Source organism: Phoca vitulina, unplaced genomic scaffold, assembly GCF_004348235.1.
Source record: "Phoca vitulina isolate PV1807 unplaced genomic scaffold, GSC_HSeal_1.0 scaffold27, whole genome shotgun sequence".
In the NCBI taxonomy this organism is placed as follows: domain Eukaryota; kingdom Metazoa; phylum Chordata; class Mammalia; order Carnivora; family Phocidae; genus Phoca; species Phoca vitulina.
Genome location: NW_022589730.1, coordinates 13,369,709 through 13,389,988, shown reverse-complemented (window position 1 = coordinate 13,389,988; position 20,280 = coordinate 13,369,709).

Here is a 20,280-nt window from a genome sequence, read left to right as displayed (position 1 = left end):
GCAGACGGCCCCACCCTGGTGGGCAGCTCCAGCCCCCTTAGCTCAGAGCTGCTCAGCCACCCTGCATCCCTGCAGCATCGGTCTTAGACCCACCTCACGGTCCCAGCCCCTCCGTTCCCTGCATGCCCCCCTCAAGTTAGCTAACTCCAGCCCTTTCCATCTCTGCTCCCAGCCTCCTGGCCCAGAGCTGAGGAGGCTATCCTCTGCTCCCCGACCCTGCTGTTCTGCAACTTCAGCGTTGCACGCTCCTCCCTTTGCCTCTTGCTCGTGCTCCGATCTGGCCCCAAGCACATGCCTGGTTTCCTCATGTCCATCTCTCCCCTCGGCCTCCCGGACACCTCCCTCCCAGGACTCCCACACCACGAACCCGCTGGTCCCCAAAGTGGCACCTCCTGTAAGCCTGACAGTGGCAGAAGCTGGCATATGTCCCCAAGTCCTGTCATCTCTACTTCCCAAACCCTCCCGACAAGAGAGACACTGAATAAACAAAATTTTTTTAAAAAGGAAGACAATTATTTCAGATGTTAAAAAAAAAAAAGAATATAAAGGAAATAGAAGTGGGCAAAGGGATAAAGATTATTTGACCTAAGATTTGATTAAAAATAAGTTAAGGAGTTCTGGTCCAATGGCAACATAGGAAGATCATGAACTCCCCTCCTCCCAGGACACAGGATATATACTGCTATTGATAGGGCCATTCCTCCTGAAGAGCTGAGGGCTAGTGGTTGCTGCACAAGGATAAAGGGACCATGTAACATACAGCAGGTGAGACTAAGACACCCTAATCAAGGGACCCTGCCTCCTAGCCTGTGAACGGCAGGGCGAAGGGATCGTACTGCGGGTCTGTGAGCAGATGCATCTGCTGTGGGGCACAGAGAAAAGCCGCATGTGCAACCAAAATATAAATCAACCGTACCTATAACACTGCCAAACATTGGGAGAGCTACTGGAACACTCTCCAGGTCAGAGGGGCTGGCAAGCATCATGGTTACCACCTTGACAGTGTAGACAAGAGCAGGGTCTGGGTGCCATACGTCACCTTGGTGCCTCTGTGAGCCCCCAGCCCGCTCCCTAGATTCCCTGGGACACAGCAAAGTAGGTGCAATTTAGAAGAGCAACTAGAATAGAAAAGATGCAGTCCTAGAACTCTGCTAAATGGCAAGGGAACTGCTGGAACCCTCTTCAGGTCCAGGGGGCTAGCAAGCAACCGAGTTTACATCCCCCCCCCCCACCTTGATAGTGCAGACAGGAGCAAGGTTTGTGCACCGTAGCTGGTCTGCTGTGTCAGGAAATGCTGGGACCCTAGCCCACATCGGCCACAGCTGTTCAACCAGGGCAGCCCCAGGATGGCTCACACAGGGACACCACTGGTGAGCAATCACCACAGCACCAGAGGATCTTACCAAGGTGACACAGGTGCAAAGAACCCCAGAACATTCCAAGCCTGCAACACTTTGACTCCAGGTGCCCTGCCAAGGGACCCATTGTGTAAGTATCCCGGGAACCTTGGCTTGAACCCACTTTAGCTCCAGCTACCCTGCCAGGTCAGCCTCTGGTGTGACTCCACAGTTTGCACCCAGTAAAGCTTCAGCTGTATGGCCATGGCCCCTTTGTGAGGAGAGCCTAGGACCACCTTAGCCCACACCCACGTCAGCTCCTGCCCATCCCACCGGGTCAGCCCCAGCACGGAGTGCCCTCGGACACCTGGCCCATGGCAGCCGCAGCTCCAGGCAGCCAAATTCTCCAGGCACCCAGTCTACACAGGGGACGTTGATATACAAGTCATTCCTTCAAGTTAAGAAATTGCTGTTTTGCCTAATTCATAGAAATGCACAAAGTTAAACAAAATAAGGAAACAGAGGAATCTGTTCCAAATGAAATACCAAGACAAATCTCAGGGGGGAAAAAAAAACTATCAGGTAGATTGCTTATCTCCATTTCACTTAAAGAATTCAAATTAATGTACATAGGGCTCACAGGACTGGAGAGAAAAGTGGACGAACTCAGTGAGAACTTCAACACAGAGATGAAAAATATAAAAAATAACCACAGTTAAAGAATATAATAAGTGACATAAAAAATATGCTAGAGGGAATCCACAGTATTAGAGGGTGCAGAAGGATGGATCAGTGATCTGGAAGACAGGGTGGTGGAAAGCATCCAAGCTGAAGAGCAAAATGAAAAAAGTAATTCAAAAAAGAGGATAGGTTAAGGGATCTCTTGGACAATGTCAAGCAAGTAAACATTTGCTGTATAGGGGTCCCAGAAGAAGAGAGGGAGAAAGGGGCAGGAAAATTATTTGCAGACGTAATAGTTGAAAATTTCACCAACCTGGGGAAAGAAACTGACATCCAGGTTCAGGAAACAGAGTTTCAAACAAGATGAAGCAAAGGGGGTACACTGGGACATAAAAATAAAAATGTTAAAGATTAAAGATAAAGAGAATTTTCAAAGCAGCAAGAAAGAAGGAACTAGTTCTAGGAAAACCCCATAAGGTTATCAGCTGATTTTTTCAGCAGAAACGTTGACTGTATCATGCTTGTCCTTTCTGGCTTCCAAAGTGCTGAACAGAAAAAAAACCTACAACCAAAAATGCTCTACCAGGCCAGATTATCATTCGAATTGAAGGAGATAGAAAGAGTTTCCCAGGCAAACACATGTTAGAAGAGTTCATCACCACTAAACCAGCCTTACAAGAAGTGTTAAAGGGAATTAAGTGGAAAAGAGAAAGCCATAAATTATAAAAGGAAAACGTTTCATGAGTGAATGCAAACATAAAGGTGGGAGTGTAATCACTTATGAAGCTAGCATGAAGATTAAAAGACAAAAGTAGTAAAATCAACTCTATCTAAAAAAAATTAGATAAGGGGACTCACTAAAAAATAGGTAAAATATGACAGCGTATACCTACAATGTGGAGGGTGGGAGTAAAAATTAAGGCCTTCGAACTTAAGTCACCATCAACTTGATATAGACTGCTATATGTTTCAGATATTATAGATGAACCTCATGCTAACCACAAGCCAAAAAATACAATAGATACAAGAAAAATAAAGAAAGCCCAGCATACCATTAAAGGAAGTCATTAATCACAAGGAAAGAGAGCAAGAGAAGAACAGAACTACAAAAACAACCAAAAAACAATGAACAAAATGGCAAGAAGTACATACCTATTAATAATTAGGTTAGGTATAAATTGTCTAAATGCTCCAATAAAAGACATGGGGTGTTTGAGTAGATAAAAAAGGAAGACCCATTTATAGGCTGCCTAGAAAAGACTCACTTCAGACTTAAAGACACATACAGGCTGAAAGCAAAGAGATGGAAAAGATACTGAATGAATATGGAATCAAAGATGACTGGGCTAGCAATACTTAGATTTGACAAAATAGAGTTTTAAAAAACTGTAGCAAGAGACAAGGGCATTACATAATGATAAAGGTGTCAATCCAACAAGAGGATTTAATAATTTTAAATATCTAGGCACACAACATTGGAACACCTAAACATAAAATATTAACAGACATAAAGGGAGAAATTAACAGTAATACAATAATAGTAGGGGACTTTAACACCACATTTGTATCAATGGATAGATCATCCAGGCAGAAAAATCAATAAGGAAACAGTGTCCTTGAATGACACATTAGACCAGATAGACTAACAGATATAGAAAACATTCTATTCAAGAACAGAATACACATTCTTTTCAAGTGCACATGGAACGTTCTCCAGGATATACCACATGTTAGGCCACGAAACAAATCTCAATAAATTTAAGAAGATGCAAATCCTATCAAGCATCTTTTCTAACCACAACAGTATGAAACTGGAAATCAATTACAAGAAAAACTGGAAAAAGCACAAACACAGGGAGGCTTAACAACATGCTTCTAAAAACCAATGGGTCAATGAAGAAATCAAAGAGGAAGAAAAAAAAAAAACATGGAGACAAAGGAAAATGAAAACACAACAACCCAAAAATCTTTGGGACACAGCAAAAGCAGTTCTAAGAAGAAAATTTATAGCAATACAGGCTACCTTAAGAAAGAAGAAAAATCTCAAACAATGTAACCTTACAGCTATAAGAACTATAAAAAGAACAAATGAAGCCTAAGTTAGTATAAGGAAGGCTATAATGAAGATCAGAGCAGAAATGGAGATTAAAAACCAAATAGAAAAGAGAGAGGACACAAATAAGATCAGAAATGAAAGAGAAGTCACAACACATACCACAGAAATGCAAAGAACTAAGACTACTACAAAAAATTATATGCCAACAAATTGGACAACTTAGAAGAAATGGATACATTCCAAGAAACATACAATCTTCTAAAACTGAATCAGGAAGAGGGGGAAAAAGATGGTGGAGGAGTAGGGGACCTATTCCAACCAGTCCTAGGAATTGAGCTGAATATCTACCAGACGACTCTGAACACCCACGAAATCAGCCTGAGATGTAAGAAGATAGATCTGGATCTCTACAAACAGAATATCGCGGGCGGTTGGTTCCGAGGTACAAAGCGGGGTGCCCTGATTCCACGGGCAGATTTCGAAGGATAAATGGCAGCGGGAGGGTGCCTGGCCATGGGGATCCTACACCACCAGTGAGCGACAGATTCGGTGGGCACAGACTTGCAGACGGTAGCGGCGGGGAAAGGACTTTAGGGCAGCCTCCGGGGCAGAAACCTGGTGCGGCGGGGCCACGCGGGCGAACTGGGAGCGGCTGGCGGTTTTAGAAGCACAAATGGCAGAGACGTGCCCCGACCTGGAGGCAGGACTGGGAGCGCTGCGGAGGGGCGCACAACCCAGGCCGCTGCAGTTTATAGCAGCACGGACAGAAACGGAGACGGTGTGGCCTGGAGAGCTCACTGAAGAACAAACTGCAATCTCTCTGCTCTGAGGCAGAGGGTTGGAGATGGTCTCTTCTGCTCTGACTCTCGCAGGAGACACGGAAAGCCGCCAGAGAACAAAAGCCCCCCAAAACTGGTTCCCACTGAGCCCATCCCCCACCACAGGGGAGCACGGCAACTCTGCCCAAACAGGGTTGCCTGAGTAACAGCGCGGCAGGCCCCTCCCGCAGAAGACAGGCTGGGAAAACAAGAGGCCAGCAACCCTAAGGTCCCAAGAAAACAGGTGCATCTTGCTTGGGTTCTGGTCAATAATTTGGACTCTGTACATTCCCTCAACCACCCATCAACAGAATGACTAGGAGGAGGAACCCCCAAAATAGGAAAGATTCAGAGATTATGACTTATGCTGCAGATTTACAAGTGGATGCAGATATAACCAAGATGTCGGAGATGGAATTCAGGCTAGCAATTGTGAAGACAATAGCTAGAATGGAGAAATCAATTAATGGCAACATAGAGTCTCTAAGGGCAGAAATGAAAGCTGAATTGGCAGAACTTAAAAATGCTATCAATGAGATCCAATCTAATCTAGATAATCTAACAGCTAGGGTAAGTGAGGCAGAAGAACGAATTAATAACCTGGAAGACAATTTAATAGATAAAAAGGGAAAAGAGGGGGCCAGGGAAAAACAACTCAGAATCCATGAAAATAGAATCAGAGAAATAAGTGACACCATGAAGTGTTCCAATGTCAGAATTATTGGAATCCTGGAGGGAGTGGAGAGAGAGAGGACTAGAAGATATATTTGAGCAAATCATAGCTGAGAACTTCCCTAATCTGGGGAATGAAACAAACATTTATGTCCTAGAGGCAGAGAGGACCCCTCCCAAGATCAAGGAAAACAGTCCAACACCCTGGCATGTAATAGTAAAACTCGCAAATCTTAGAACCAAGAAACCATCTTAAGGGCAGTTAGGGGGAAGAGATTCCTTACGTACAGAGGGAGGAACATCAGAATAATGTCAGACCTATCCACAGAGACCTGGCAAACCAGAAAGGCCTGGCAAGACATATTCAGGGTACTAAACGAGAAGAACATGCAGCCAAGAATACTTTATCCAGCAAGGCTTTCATTTAGAATGGATGGAGAGATGCAGAGCTTCCATGACCGGCAGAAACTGAAAGAATATGTGACCACTAAGCCGGCCCTGCAAGAAATATTAAGGGGGGGGGGGGTTCTATAAAAGGAGAAAGACCCCAAGAGTGATACACAACAGAAATTTACAGGGACAATCTATAAAAACGTCTTCACAGGCAACATGATGACAATTAATTCATAGCTTTCAATAATCACTCTCAACGTGAATGGCCTAAGTGCTCCCATAAAACGGCACAGGGTTGCAGGTTGGATAAAAAGACAGGACCCATCCATATGCGTTCTACAAGAGACTCATTTTGAACCTAAAGATACATCCAGAGTGAAAGTGAAGGGATGGAGATCCATCTTCCATGTCAACAGACCTCAAAGGAAAGCTGAGGTAGCAATTCTTAGATCAGACAAATTAGATTTTAAACTAAAGTCTGTAGTTAGAGACACAGAAGGACACTATATCATTCTTAAAGGGTCTATCCAACAAGAAGATCTAACCATTGTAAGTATCTATTCCCCCAACATGGGAGCAGCCATCTACATAAGCCAACTGTTAACCAAAATAAAGAGTCATATTGATAATAATACATTAATTGTAGGAGACCTCAATACTCCACTCTCAGCAATGGACAGATCATCTAAGGAGAAAATCAATAAGGAAACAAGAGCTTTGAATGACACACTGCACCAGATGGACCTCATAGATATATACAGAACATTCCACCCTAAAACAACAGAATACTCATTTTTCTCGAGCACACATGGAACTTTCTCCAGAATAGACCACATACTGGGTCACAAATCAGGTCTCAACTGATACCAAAAGATTAAGATTATTTCCTGCATATTCTCAGACCACAATGTTTTAAAACTGGAACTCAATCACAAGAAAAAATTTGGCAGAAATTCAAACATTTGGAAGCTAAAGACCACTCTGCTCAAGAATGTTTGGGTCAACCAGGAAATCAAAGAAGAACTTAAACAATTCATGGAAACCAATGAGAATGAAAACACATTGGTCCAAAACCTATGGGATACTGCAAAGGCAGTCCTGGGCGGGGGAATACATAGCCATCCAAGCCTCACTCAAAAAAATAGAAAAATCCTGAATTCACCAACTAACTCTACACCTTAAAGAACTAGAGAAAAAGCAACAAATGATGCCTAAGCCATGCATTAGAAGAGAAATAATTAAGATTAGAGCAGAGATCAATGAATTAGAAACCAGAAACACAGATCAGATCAATGAAACTAGAAGCTGGTTCTTTGAAAGAATTAATAAGATCGATAAACCACTGGCCAGACTTATCCAAAAGAAAAGAGAAAGGACCCAAATTAATAAAATTATGAATGAAAGGGGAGAGATCACGACTAACACCAAGGAAATAGAAACAATTATTAGAAATTATCATCAACAACTATACGCCAATAAACTGAGCAATCTGGATGAAATGGAGGCCTTCCTGGAAACCTATAAGCTGCCAAGACTGAAACAGGAAGAAATTGACAACCCAAATAGGGCAATAACCAGCAACGAGATTGAAGCAGTGATCAAAAACCTCCCCAAAAACAAGAGTCCAGGGCCTGATGGATTCCCTGGGGAATTCTACCAAACATTCAAAGAAGAAATAATACCTATTCTACTGAAGCTGTTTCAAAAAATAGAAACAGAAGGAAAACTTCCAGACTCATTCTATGAGGCCAGCATTACCTTAATCCCCAAACCAGGCAAAGACCCCATCAAAAAGGAGAATTTCAGACCGATATCCCTGATGAATATGGATTCCAAAATCCTCAATAAAATCCTAGCTAATAGGATCCAACAATACATTAAAAGGATCATCCACCACGACCAAGTGGGATTTATCCCCGGGACGCAAGGGTAGTTCAACATTCGCAAATCAATCAATATGATAGAACACATTCATAAGAGGAGAGAGAAGAACCATATGGTCCTCTCAATTGATGCAGAAAAAGCATTTGACAAAATACAGCATCCTTTCCTGATTAAAACTCTTCAGAGTATAGGGATAGAGGGAACATTCCTCAAATTCATAAGATCCATCTATGAAAAACCCACAGCGAATATCATCCTCAATGCGGAAAAGCTGAGAGCCTTTCCCTTAAGATCAGGAACACGTCAAGGATGCCCACTCTCGCCACTATTGTTCAACATAGTACTAGAAGTCCTAGCAACAGCAATCAGACAACAAAAGGAAATAAAAGGTATTCAAATTGGCAAAGAAGTCATCAAACTCTCTTTTCGCAGATGACATGATACTTTATGTGGAAAACCCGAAAGACTCCACCCCCAAATTACTAGAACTCATACAGCAATTCAGTAATGTGGCAGGATATAAAATCAATGCACAGAAATCAGTTGCTTTCTTATACACTAACACTGCAACTGTAGAAAGAGAAATTAGAGAAACGATTCCATTTACAATAGCACCAAAAACCATAAGATACCTCGGAATAAACCTAACCAAAGAGGTAAAGGATCTATACTCTAGGAACTACAGAACACTCATGAAAGAAATTGAAGAAGACACAAGAAGATGGAAAAATATTCCATGCTCATGGATCGGAAGAATAAACATTGTTAAAATGTCTATGCTACCCAGAGCAATCTATACCTTCAATGCATTCCCAATCAATATTCCAATGACATTTTTCAAAGTGCTGGAACAAACAATCCTAAAATTTGTATGGAATCAGAAAAGACCCCGTTATCGCCAAGGAAATGTTGAAAAAGAAAAACAAAGCTGGGGGCATCACGTTGCCCGATTTCAAGCTATATTACAAAGCAGTGATCACCAAGACAGCATGGTACTGGCACAAAAACAGACAGACAGACCAGTGGAACAGAATAGAGAACCCAGATATGGACCCTCAACTCTATGGTCAAATAATCTTTGACAAAGCAGGAAAAAACATGCAATGGAAAAAAGACAGTCTCGTCAATAAATGGTGCTGGGAAAATTGGACAGCCACATGTAGAAGAATGAAACTCGACCATTCTCTAACACCATACACAAAGATAAATTCAAAATGGATGAAAGACCTCAATGTGAGACAGGAATCCATCAAAACCCTAGAGGAGAACATAGGCAGTAACCTCTTCGACATCAGCCACAGCAACATCTTTCAAGATACATCTCCAAAAGCTAGTGAAACAAAAGCAAAAATGAACTTTTGGGACTTCATCAAGATAAAAAGCTTCTGCACAGCAAAGGAAACAGTCAACAAAACAAAGAGGCAACCCATAGAATGGGAGAAGATATTTGCAAATGACACTACAGATAAAAGGCTGGTATCCAAGATCTATAAAGAACTTCTCAAACCTAACACCCAAAAAAACAAATAAGTCAAAAAATGGACAGAAGACATGAACAGACACTTCTCTGAAGAAGACATACAAATGGCTAACAGACACATGAAAAAGTGTTCATCATCATTAGCCATCAGGGAAATTCAAATCAAAACCACACTGAGATACCACCTTACACCAGTTAGAATGGCAAAAATGGACAGGGAAAGAAACAACAAATGTTGGAGAGGTTGTGGAGAAAGGGGAACCCTCTTACACTGTTGGTGGGAATGCAAGTTGGTACAGCCACTTTGTAAAATAGTGTGGAGGTGCCTCAAAAAATTAAAAATAGAGCTATCCTATGACCCAGGAATTGCACTACTGGGTATTTACCCCAAAGACACAGATGTAGTGAAAAGAAGGGCCATATGCACCCCAATGTTCATAGCAGCAATGTCCACAATAGCCAAACTGTGGAAAGAGCCAAGATGCCCTTCAACAGATGAATGGATAAAGAAGATGTGGTCCATATATACAATGGAATATTACTCATGAATACCCAACTTTTACATCAACATGGATGGGACTGGAGGAGATTATGCTAAGTGAAATAAGTCAAGCAGAGAAAGTCAATTATCATATGGTTTCACTTATTTGTGGAACATAAGGAATAGCACGGAGGACATTAGGAGAAGGAAGGGGAAAATGAAGGGGGGGGGGAAATCAGAGGGAGAGATGAACCATGAGAGACTATGGACTCTGAGAAACAAACAGGGTTTTAGAGGGGTAGGGAGAGGGGGGATGGGTTAGCCTGGTGATAGGTATTAAGGAGGGCACGTACTGCATGGAACACTGGGTGTTATATGAAAACAATGGATCCTGGATCACGACATCAAAAACTATTGATGTATGGTGACTAACATAATAAAATTTTAAAAATTAAAAAAAAAAAAACTGAATCAGGAAAAAATAGAAAATCTGAACAGAACAATTACTAGTCACAAAAATGAGTTGGTAATTGAAAAACTCCCAACAAACAAAAGTCCAGGACCAGACAGATTCACAGGTGAATTCTACCCAACATTTAAAGAAGAGTTAATACTGAGTGTCATCAAACTATGCCAAAATTTAGAAGGAAAGCTTCCAAATACATTCTATGAGGCCAGCATTACCCAGAAGCCAAAGCCAGACAAAGATACTACAAAAAAAGGAAATGACAGGCCAATATCCCTGATGAACACATCAATGCAAAAATCCTCAACAAAATATTAGCAAACCTCATTCAATCATACATTAAAAGGATCATTCACAATGATCAAGTGGGGTTTATTCAGGGGATTCAAGGATGGTTCAATATCCACAAATCAATGTGATATACTACATTATCAAACTGAAGGATAAAAGTTACATGCTCATCTCAATAGATGCAGAAAAAGCATTTGACAAAATTCAATGTCCATTCATGATAAAATCTCTCAACAAAGTAAGTTTAGAAAGAACATACCTCAGCATAATACAGGCCTTATGTGACAAACACAGCTAACCTCAGTAAGGAAAATCTGAGGGCTTTTAAGATCCAGAACAGGACAAAGACGTCTGCTCCCATAGCCAGAGCAATCAGGCAAGAAATAAAAGGCACCCAAATTGCTAAGAAAGAAGTAAAACTGTATTTGCAGATGACATACTATATAAAGAAAATGCTAAAGACTTTACCAAAAAATATTAGAGGTAATAAATGAATTCAGTAGTTTCAGGATGTAATATGAAAATCTGTTGCATTCCTAGAAGCTAATAATGAAGTCACAGAAATAAAAATGAAGAAAACAATTCCATTTACAATTACACTAAAAAGAATAAAATACCTAGGAATAAACTTAACCAAGGAGGTGAAAGACCTGTACTCTGAAATCTATAAACATTGATAAGAAAAACTGAAGACAACACAAATAGAAAGCTATTCCGTGTTCACAGACTGGAAGAATACTGTTAAAATGTCCACTCTACCCAAAGCTATCTACAAATTCAATGCAATCCCTGTCAAAACACCAATAACATTTTTCACAGACCTAGAACAAATAACGCTGAAGTTTGTATGGAACCATGGAAAAGTTCAAAGAGCCAAAGCAATTTTGAGAAAAAATAAAGCTGGAGGGATCACAATTCCAGATTTCAAGATATACTACAACACTGTAATAACCAAAACAGTATGGTACTGGCACAAAAATAGACCTAAAAATCAGTGGAACAGAAGAGAGAGCCCAGAAAGAAACCCACACTTTTAATTCATCTAGGACAGAAGAGGCAAGGATATACGATAGGGAAAAGACAATCTCTCCAATAGATGGTGCTGGGAAAACTGGACAGCCACATGCAAAAGAATGAAACTGGATCACTTTCTTACACCATGCACAGAAATAAACTCAAAATGGACTGAAGACCTAAATGTGGGACCTGAAACCATAAAACTTCTAGAAGAAAACATAGGCAGTAATCTCTTTGACATCAGCCTTAGCAATATTTTTCTGGATAGGTCTCCTCAGGGAAGGAAAACAAAAGCAAAAATAAACTAATGGACTACTCCAAAATATCACTTTTGCACAGCAAAGGAAACCAGCAACAACAACAAAAAAACCAACAAAGGAAATCAAAACAAGGCCACCTACCAAATGGGAGAAGAGATTTTTCAAATGAAATATTTAATAAGGGATTAACACCCAAAATATATAAACTTATATAACTGAACACTAAAACCCAAATAATCCGATTAAAAATGGGTAGAAAATCTGAACAGACTTTTTCCAAAGACAACAAACCGATGACCCACAGATACATGAAAAGATGCTCAACATCACTAATCACTAGGGAAATGCAAATCTAAACTACACTGAGATACCATCTCACACCTGTCAAATGGCTAGTATCAAAAAGAGAAATATGTTTTGGCCAGAATGTGGAGAAAAGGAACCCTCCTGCGTTGTTGGTGGGGATGGGAATTGACGCAGCCGTTGTTAAAAACACTATGAGGTTCCCCACACACACCTCTGCCCATTAAAATACCGATACCATGCAATCCAGTAATTCTACTGTTGACCCATAGAAAATGAAAACACTAATTTGAAAAGATATATGCACCCCTGTGTTTATTGCAGCGTTATTTATAACAGCCAAGATATGGAAGCAACCTAAGTGCCCGTGATAGAGAAACAGATAATGAAGATACGGTTGAAGAATATTCCATTGCGTATACCACAAGAAAGAATGAAATCTGGCCACTTATAACAACATGGATGGACCTAGAGGGTACAATGTTAAGTGAAATAACTAAGACATAGACCGTATGATTTCACTCATGTGGAAGCTAAAAAACAAACACAAAAAATTAGAAACAGACCCATAAACAGAGAACTGGTGGTTGCCAGAGGGGAGAAGGTGGGGATGGGCAAAATGGGTGAAGGGGAGTGGGAGGTAGAGGCTTCCAGTTTGGAATTCATTCTGGGGATGAAGGGCACAGCATAGGGAATACAGTCAGCGGCATCCTCCGAGGGTTGTATAGGTACGCTTGCAGTGAGCGCAGCAGAACTATAGTTTTGGGGTTTTTTTTAAGATTCTATTTATTTGAGAGAGATTGAGAGAACAAATGGGAGGAGGGGCAGAGGGAGAAGCAGAGTTCCCGCAGAGTGGGGAGCCCAACGAAGGACTCCATCCCAAGACCCCGGGATCATAACCTGAGCCAAAGGCAGACACTTAACCGACTGAGCCACCCAGGCGCCCCATGAACTATAGAGTCTTTAAAGCACTGCTGTGCACCTAAAGCGAATGTAACATCGTGTACCAACTATACTTCAAGGAAAAATAGAAATGAAGACAAGTTAGAATCTGGAGGGAGAGAATTTCAAGGAGAGGAAACTGCACAGGCAAAGCCCGGAAGGGAGGGGCATGTGTGAGGTCTTCAGGGGGAGTGGGCCCCAATAGCATCCCTCCTCTTGTCCCCCAGTTACAAAAATGCAGTAAAAACAAGACCGAAATAAGCAGGAGGGGCAAAAAGATCTCCTTTTTGGTTAAAGCTGATAATGGAGAATGTGGTTTGTGTCCGTGTGGCTTCTGATTATCGAGCCCCATCATCAGCCAGATGATGGCCCCCAGCGGCACTTAGAGGTAGACGTCCTCCTTGCTCTGGTGCAGAGAGCGCCCCCTGCTGGGGACAGCTGAGAACTGGGGCTCCCGGCTGGAAGGGAGAGGGGCAAACCCTCCTAAGAGGGAGTACAAGGAACCCGATTGCCACAGCTGGAAGAAGGCTCCTCCTGGCTGAAGCCAAGCAGCTCAAGCTCTGAACAAGCCTGCGGACATAGGGGAGGCCAGGGGGTGTTAGAGAAGAGCAGGTCTTTTCCAGGTGGCTGGCACAGCGATGGGCGGGAGGCAGGGGCTCAAATCGTTCCTCCTGCTGTTGGGACCTCAGACAGCACTGGTGCTGGTATCAGGCTAAACCCTTTTCCGTTGTTTTGGTAGACTAAAAATTGGCTGCATAGCCACAGTTTCCAATGGCTCAATTTAATACCTATAGTTCTTTGGAACTGGGGAAAATGTCCTATTAAGCACCCCCCCCCCCCAGACCACCACACTCCTGGCTTCACCCTGTGCCCCAGGGAATTCTTATGAACTGCCTAGGACCCTGGTGAGGCATTTCCCTGTGACTTTTGATTTGCTTATGGTGTCCAACAGGCCATTTCACATACTCCAAGATCAATAAATATCAAGTAAATCATCCAAAAACAAGTGGAAACTGCAATCTGGATAGTTAGCCGATTTAGGCCTTTCATGAACGTCTGTCATTGTCCCCACAGTGGGCAGGCGCCTGGGAGCCCACCGGGGTTATCTCGTTCCTCACTGAGCCAAAGACAGATTGGAACAGGCACCCCCTTCAGGAGTTCTCGGTGAGTAGGAATCTTCTCGGCAGAGGAAAGAGATGTGGCCTGATTGAATACGCTCCATGGACACCTGCTGCAGGGCTGGGGTGGGGGGGGGAAGCTTGTGGAGAGGGTTGGCACCAGAGGGGCTCCCAGCGCCACTAGCACACAGCCTAGTGAAGAGGTCCCTTTCTGCCTCTGCTGGCTGAGGATGACGACTGGGGAACGCTAGGGTCTCCCCCAGGCGCGTGCGGAACTAGCAGAACTTCCCTTGTGGAAGTTGCAAGGGTTAATCTTCTTGCACGGTTTTAAAGTACTGTCAGACCCCACCCCAAATGTTTAATGCACAGTATCTCACTTAATCTTGCAACAGCCCTAAGGAGGTGAAGGCTATTCTCTTTATTTATGCAAGAAGCAGCTGAGGCTCAGAGGGATCCAAGGAGGAGCCTGAGGTCACCGCGGGGAAGCGCCAGGACAGGGGTTCGAACCCAGGGTGGCTGGCTCCAAAACGGTCTGATCATCCATTACATGGATGAGACCATCCTCATCCTGTGTGCGTGTGACATAATACATACGTGGACCACACCCCTGCTGGCTCCAGCTTTGTTTTTTTCACTGAGGAGTAAAAGTTCGCAACCCTTGAGTTAGAACCGCCATGTGAACAGGAGCCGGGGTCCTGGCTGGCTCTGAGCCAACAGTGGGAATCTGGGCAGGTCCCGTGGGCCCCGGGGACCTCAGTTTTTAAGAGAAGGCTGTGGACACAATGCTTGGGTCGCTTCCAGCTGTCATCTTCCACTCCCAGGACAGCACTGCGGTAATCGATCAATCCCCCCGATTAATCAGTAGTCAAACAAAAGCTCGAGTGGGGGCGAGTAGCAGTTTTCCATCGCATTTAGCTGCCTGTCTCCCTGGAAGTGCTTCAGGGGTTAAAGCAATAGTTTGGGACCTTTTCATTCTAGAATGATGTGATTTGCAAAATTAAATTAAAAAAAAAAACAGGAAGAAAGTTTGGGATGGGGGGCGGTCTCTCGTTAGTGACACAATTGTGGCCTCACTGCCCTAGTGAGGTCCAGGGAAGGGGAGGCTTCTCAGGGGAGCGCGTGGGGGCTGGGAGGTGGGCTGTACTCGGGGAGGATTCAGGAGATTAGAGAGCATTGAAGAGGTCTCCTCACTGTGGAAGAAAAGATCTGTCAAGTCCCACGCAATTTATGGATAGGGAGCTGCTTTTATATAGGAGGAGGAAATAGAACTCTGAGGTAAGCCTTGAGCACAAACCATTTTCAGGAAAGTTCTGGTGTCTTCCATTACCATCTTATAGAGCCCATTGGAGACAGAAGGATTACCGCCAGACCTTCAGAAAAATCTTGCCATTTGCCATTTGCAACAACATGGATGGATTTAGAAGGTATAATGCTAAGTGAAATAAGTCAAAGACAAATCCCATATGATTTCACTCATACGTGGAATTTAACAAGAAAAAAAGACTCAGGAATAGAGAGCAAACCGAGTTACCAGAGCAGCGGCGGGGGGGGGGGGGGATGGGTGAAACAGGTGAAGGGGATTAAGAGTTCATTTACGTGATGAGCACTAAGTAATGTGTAGAATTGTTGAAATATACACCTGAAACTAATATAACACTGTTAATTATGCTTGAATAAAAAAATTTAAGAACTTTAAAGGTATGGGACAGGTTTTGCAAAGAAAGTATTTGGGGGGCGCCTGGGTGGCTCAGTCCTTAAGTGTCTGCCTTCGGCTCAGGTCATGATCCCAGGATCCTGGGATCGAGCCCACATCGGGCTCCCTGCTCCGCGGGAAGCCTGCTTCTCCCTCTCCCACTCCCCCTGCTTGTGTTCCCTCTCTCGCTGTGTCTCGCTCTGTCAACTAAATAAATAAAACCTTAAAAAAAAAAAAAGTATTTGGGACCCCACTTAGGAACCCTTTTCCATTTGGTTGATAGTTTGATCCTGAAAAAGGTTTAAAGTGGTGATAAAAAGTATTCATCTTTAAGGATTTGGGGGTCCCTCATTTACAACATTCTTTTCTCATTCCAAGATTTTTAAATGGGCACCTCTCATCTTGGAAACTCCTTGAAGAGACCTTGACTTACCAATATTCGTATCTCAGGGGCTTGCCCCACACCTGACACATTATAAGCTTCCGAAGTATTTTTTATATATAAAAGAATGCGCCAACTTTGCAAACACCATAAGCTTGTTGGCTTTTTAATTGGTACACTTATTTAGCACATCTTTACAAAGGTCCTGGAAATGGAACAAGGCTTTCTCACACACCCCAGAAGCCATGAACACATTTTAAAATATAACCAATAATGATTTTTTCCTGACTACAAAATGCACACAAAAATTAGAAAAGATAGGAACGTTAATGAGATGACCCATGATCTCACTAACACATTACCATTTTATTCCCTTCCAGTTTTCTAAGCACTATTTTTAAATGTGATTATGATTAAGCTATATTCGATATCCTTTTAATTATGTTTTGAGCATCTTCCCTCTATCTCTGCATATGCATATTTAGTAAGTGTCAGAAACGCATCCTGTCCAATACAGAACTTGTGCTTTTCTACCCCCAAAGGAATCTTTTCTTAGTTTTTATTACAAAAACATGAAAAGCATCCATGCAGTTGCTCCAGCCAAATGCCCAGGAATCCTCCTGACTTCTCTTTCCCTCACCACTCCCGCCAGCCAATTCAACAGTTCTGTTTCATCTTGAAAACATCCCAGGCAGGCCTGGGTGGCTCAGTTGGTTAAGCGTCTGCTTTCGGCTCAGGGATCCAGCCCCGAGTTAGGCTCCCTGCTCAGCCAGGAGCCTGCTTCTCCCTCTCCCTCTGCTGCTCCTCGCCCTGCTTGTGCTCTCTCGCTGTCAAAATCTAAAAAAAAAAACCCCAACAACGTATCCCAAACCACCCACTCCTATCCTTCTCCTCGGCTTGTCCGAGCTACCCTGCTCGCTTGTTTGGGCTTCTGGAGAGGTTCCCTCCTAGTACCACCCTGTCGGGGAATGTGATCAAAGAGACCTGACCGCTGACTGACGGGGCAGCGGGGCCTGGACACGCGGAGGCTCCTCCCCTCCCACCCCTCCTCCCTGGCCTCAGAGTGTGGGCTCTGCTTGCCTTCCGGCTCCCCCAGGCTGCTCCAAGGACACAGCCTTGAGATGGTGCTGGGAGGTTGAAAATACCTGCAGGGTACACATGACTGAGCCCAGTTAGGGCCTTTTACAGACAAGATTTGGAGGGCAGTGCAGGGATCTCTCTGCCTCGCTGTCGCCCAAGACAAGACCCCTATGCAAGCGTCCTTTGCTGTTATTAAAGTTACCACCTACCCACCTGGAGAAGCCAGCTGCTTCTTTTCACTCTCTTCCCCGCCTGATGGGGGGCCGTTTCAGATCATACGGAAAGCTCCCAAGAAGGTTCTTTTCCAGCAGAACCATCGTTTCAAAAACATAGAAGAGGCTGCCACCCACATGCGTTTCTTTGGGGCTACACTGTATTCTTTTTTTAAAATCAGAAAATAAGGGGGCCAGAGGATCTGACCCTGTGTGGTCAGCTGCAGCCACCCTCAAACCCCCTACCGCAGCATCCTCCAGACCCGAGTTCGAGGCTCTCCAAACACCACCTGCCCCTACAGCTCTGCCAACCATAGATGGTGTCCCCCTCACCTGCCCAGCCCAGCTCTGCCAACCATAGATGGTGTCCCCCTCACCTGCCCAGCCCAGCTCTGCCAACCACAGACCGTGTCTCCTTCACCTGCCCAGCCCAGCTCGGCCAACCACAGACGATGTCCCCCTCACCTGCCCAGCCCAGCTCTGCCAGGGTTTGGCCACACCCAGACCTAGACCCACAAGGTGTTGGCGGGAGAGCAGCCCACAGCTCCCAGGTACACCCCGGCTTCCCAGGCGGTCACCAAGGAGAGGTCTCCTGCTAGAGCCAGCAGCTTTCCCACCGAACCAAATGCCTTCCCAGCACAACCTGGGGCCGAGGGACAATCCGGCCCCTACTCCTGGAAGCCCAGGGGGACTAATGGTACCAGGCTCCAGCTGGCCCTCAGCCTCTCGGGCTCCCCATCCTGGACACTACGCTCCAGAAAAATCCAGGCTTCCTCAGCTTACTGTTCTTTGCACAAGAGGCGCAGAAAAAAAGAAACAAGCCGATGCCACCAACCCGCCGCATACACTCGTTCACATCGAACAAAACGCAGGCACTCACTTGCTTCCTCATGGCCAGCCGTTCCTCAGGCAGCTGCGAGGTGCCTCGAAGTCCCAGGAGACCCCCACTGCTGGTTTCCAGAGCCTTCCCCTGAAGGCCAGCCTCAACGCAGGGCTCTCTCTCACCCCTCACCCGAGCCCCGCCAGCAGGAAGCGGTCCCTCTTTGGAGCACCGTGGGGGGTTCCTGGTGCTGGGTTCCTCTGAAGGCAGACGGGGTGCACTCGCGGCTTGGGTGTGGGGGGGGCAGTCATTGCGGTCCCGATGGAGGGGCAGGCGGGATTTACTAAGCGGGTTGACGCTGAGTAGCAGGTGCTACGTTTATAGGGACCTTGATTCTCCAATTCACCACAATTTCTTGCACCGTCGTCTCACACCGGGTCGGCTTCACTCATTTACGTTCGCTGCCTGACTCCAACAGGTGTGATAGTTTGTGACCCCTGTCTCGTTGAGCTCGTGGCAATCAAAGACCTTGTAAGTCAAACGAACCCTGCCTCAACCTCTCCTGGGACCCCACTTCCGTGGGACTTGGCCTGCAGTTCAGGCACCGGGCACTTTTTACAGAATTGAAATGTGATGGTAGAAGAGAATGGCAACTGTTATGCACGAACAGCTCCTGATTCATGAGTTTGTCATCATTACTTGATCCCAGTTGCTCGCCATTTACACTAGGGACCAGGAGGAAATGGGACACATGGCAGGTGCTTTTGGGAAGGGAAGGTGTTCTGAGATGTAGGGGTCAGACAGGACGCACAGAGGAGGGCATCGTTGTGCCACCAGCACGCGCAGGAGGTGGGAGACAGGAATCAAGGGTGGAAGCAAAGAAGGGAACCCGACAGGAGCGCCTTCTGTCGCTCTCGGCCACGTCCATTTTCCTCTGTTTCCTCGGTGCCCCTCCATCTTCTCAACTATGCCTGTTTTTGGCATTGAACTGATAGCTTTTCTCAAAAACAAACAAACAAACAAACAAAACACGGTGCCTTCAGGTCCGCATTTTGAATGAAAATGTGCACGAATGCCCGTGTGGACCGTGCGGAAATAAAGGAGCCCCCAACACACCGACTCTGCCCAGAATAACATATGCATCAATCAGGGTCTATTTAAAAATATATGCATACTATTTTCTCCCAAGTCATGAAACACACTTGTTATTCTAGACTCTGAAGTCTCACAGAGAGGGTAGAGATCCAGTGTAAAGCTAAATGATCCTCTCAACATCCTGAGGTTGAGCAACGGCCACTGCCGACTGCCATAGTGTTCAGTCCACTCCTGGACCTTGTCTCTGATTTTGACGAGCATGAATTTGTGCGTGTGATAATAGTAAATGCTCCCAACGACCACCACTGTAAATTACGTACCGCTTCCTTCCCCTCCACTATCACTTTCCAAAGGTAGTATTGGCCTAACTGAAAGGAAAAAATGTGAGCCCACACCAGGCTCCTGAGGAGGAGTCTCCAGGCCCTTCCGTCACCCTAGAATGAAACCCAAACTCCCCATGAGCGCCCAGTGGTCTGCTGGCGGGCCACCCAATGGCCCTACAGCCTTCCCGCATAGGCTTTTCCGCGGTCGCCTTCATGCACACCCTCTGCTTCAGGGGTTCTCGACCTCAGCACCGGTGACATTTTGGTCCCCATAGGTCTTTGTTATGGAGGCTGCTCTGTGCACTGTAGGTCGTTTAGAGCCATCTCTGGCCCTACCCACGAGCCACCCGCAGCGCCCTCCCACACTGTGGCAACACAAATGTCTCCAGACACTGCCAGATGTCACCCGGGTGGGGGGCAAAATCAGCCCTGGTGAGAATCTCCAGTCCCATCCCACTGAACAAGCCATGCGTCTC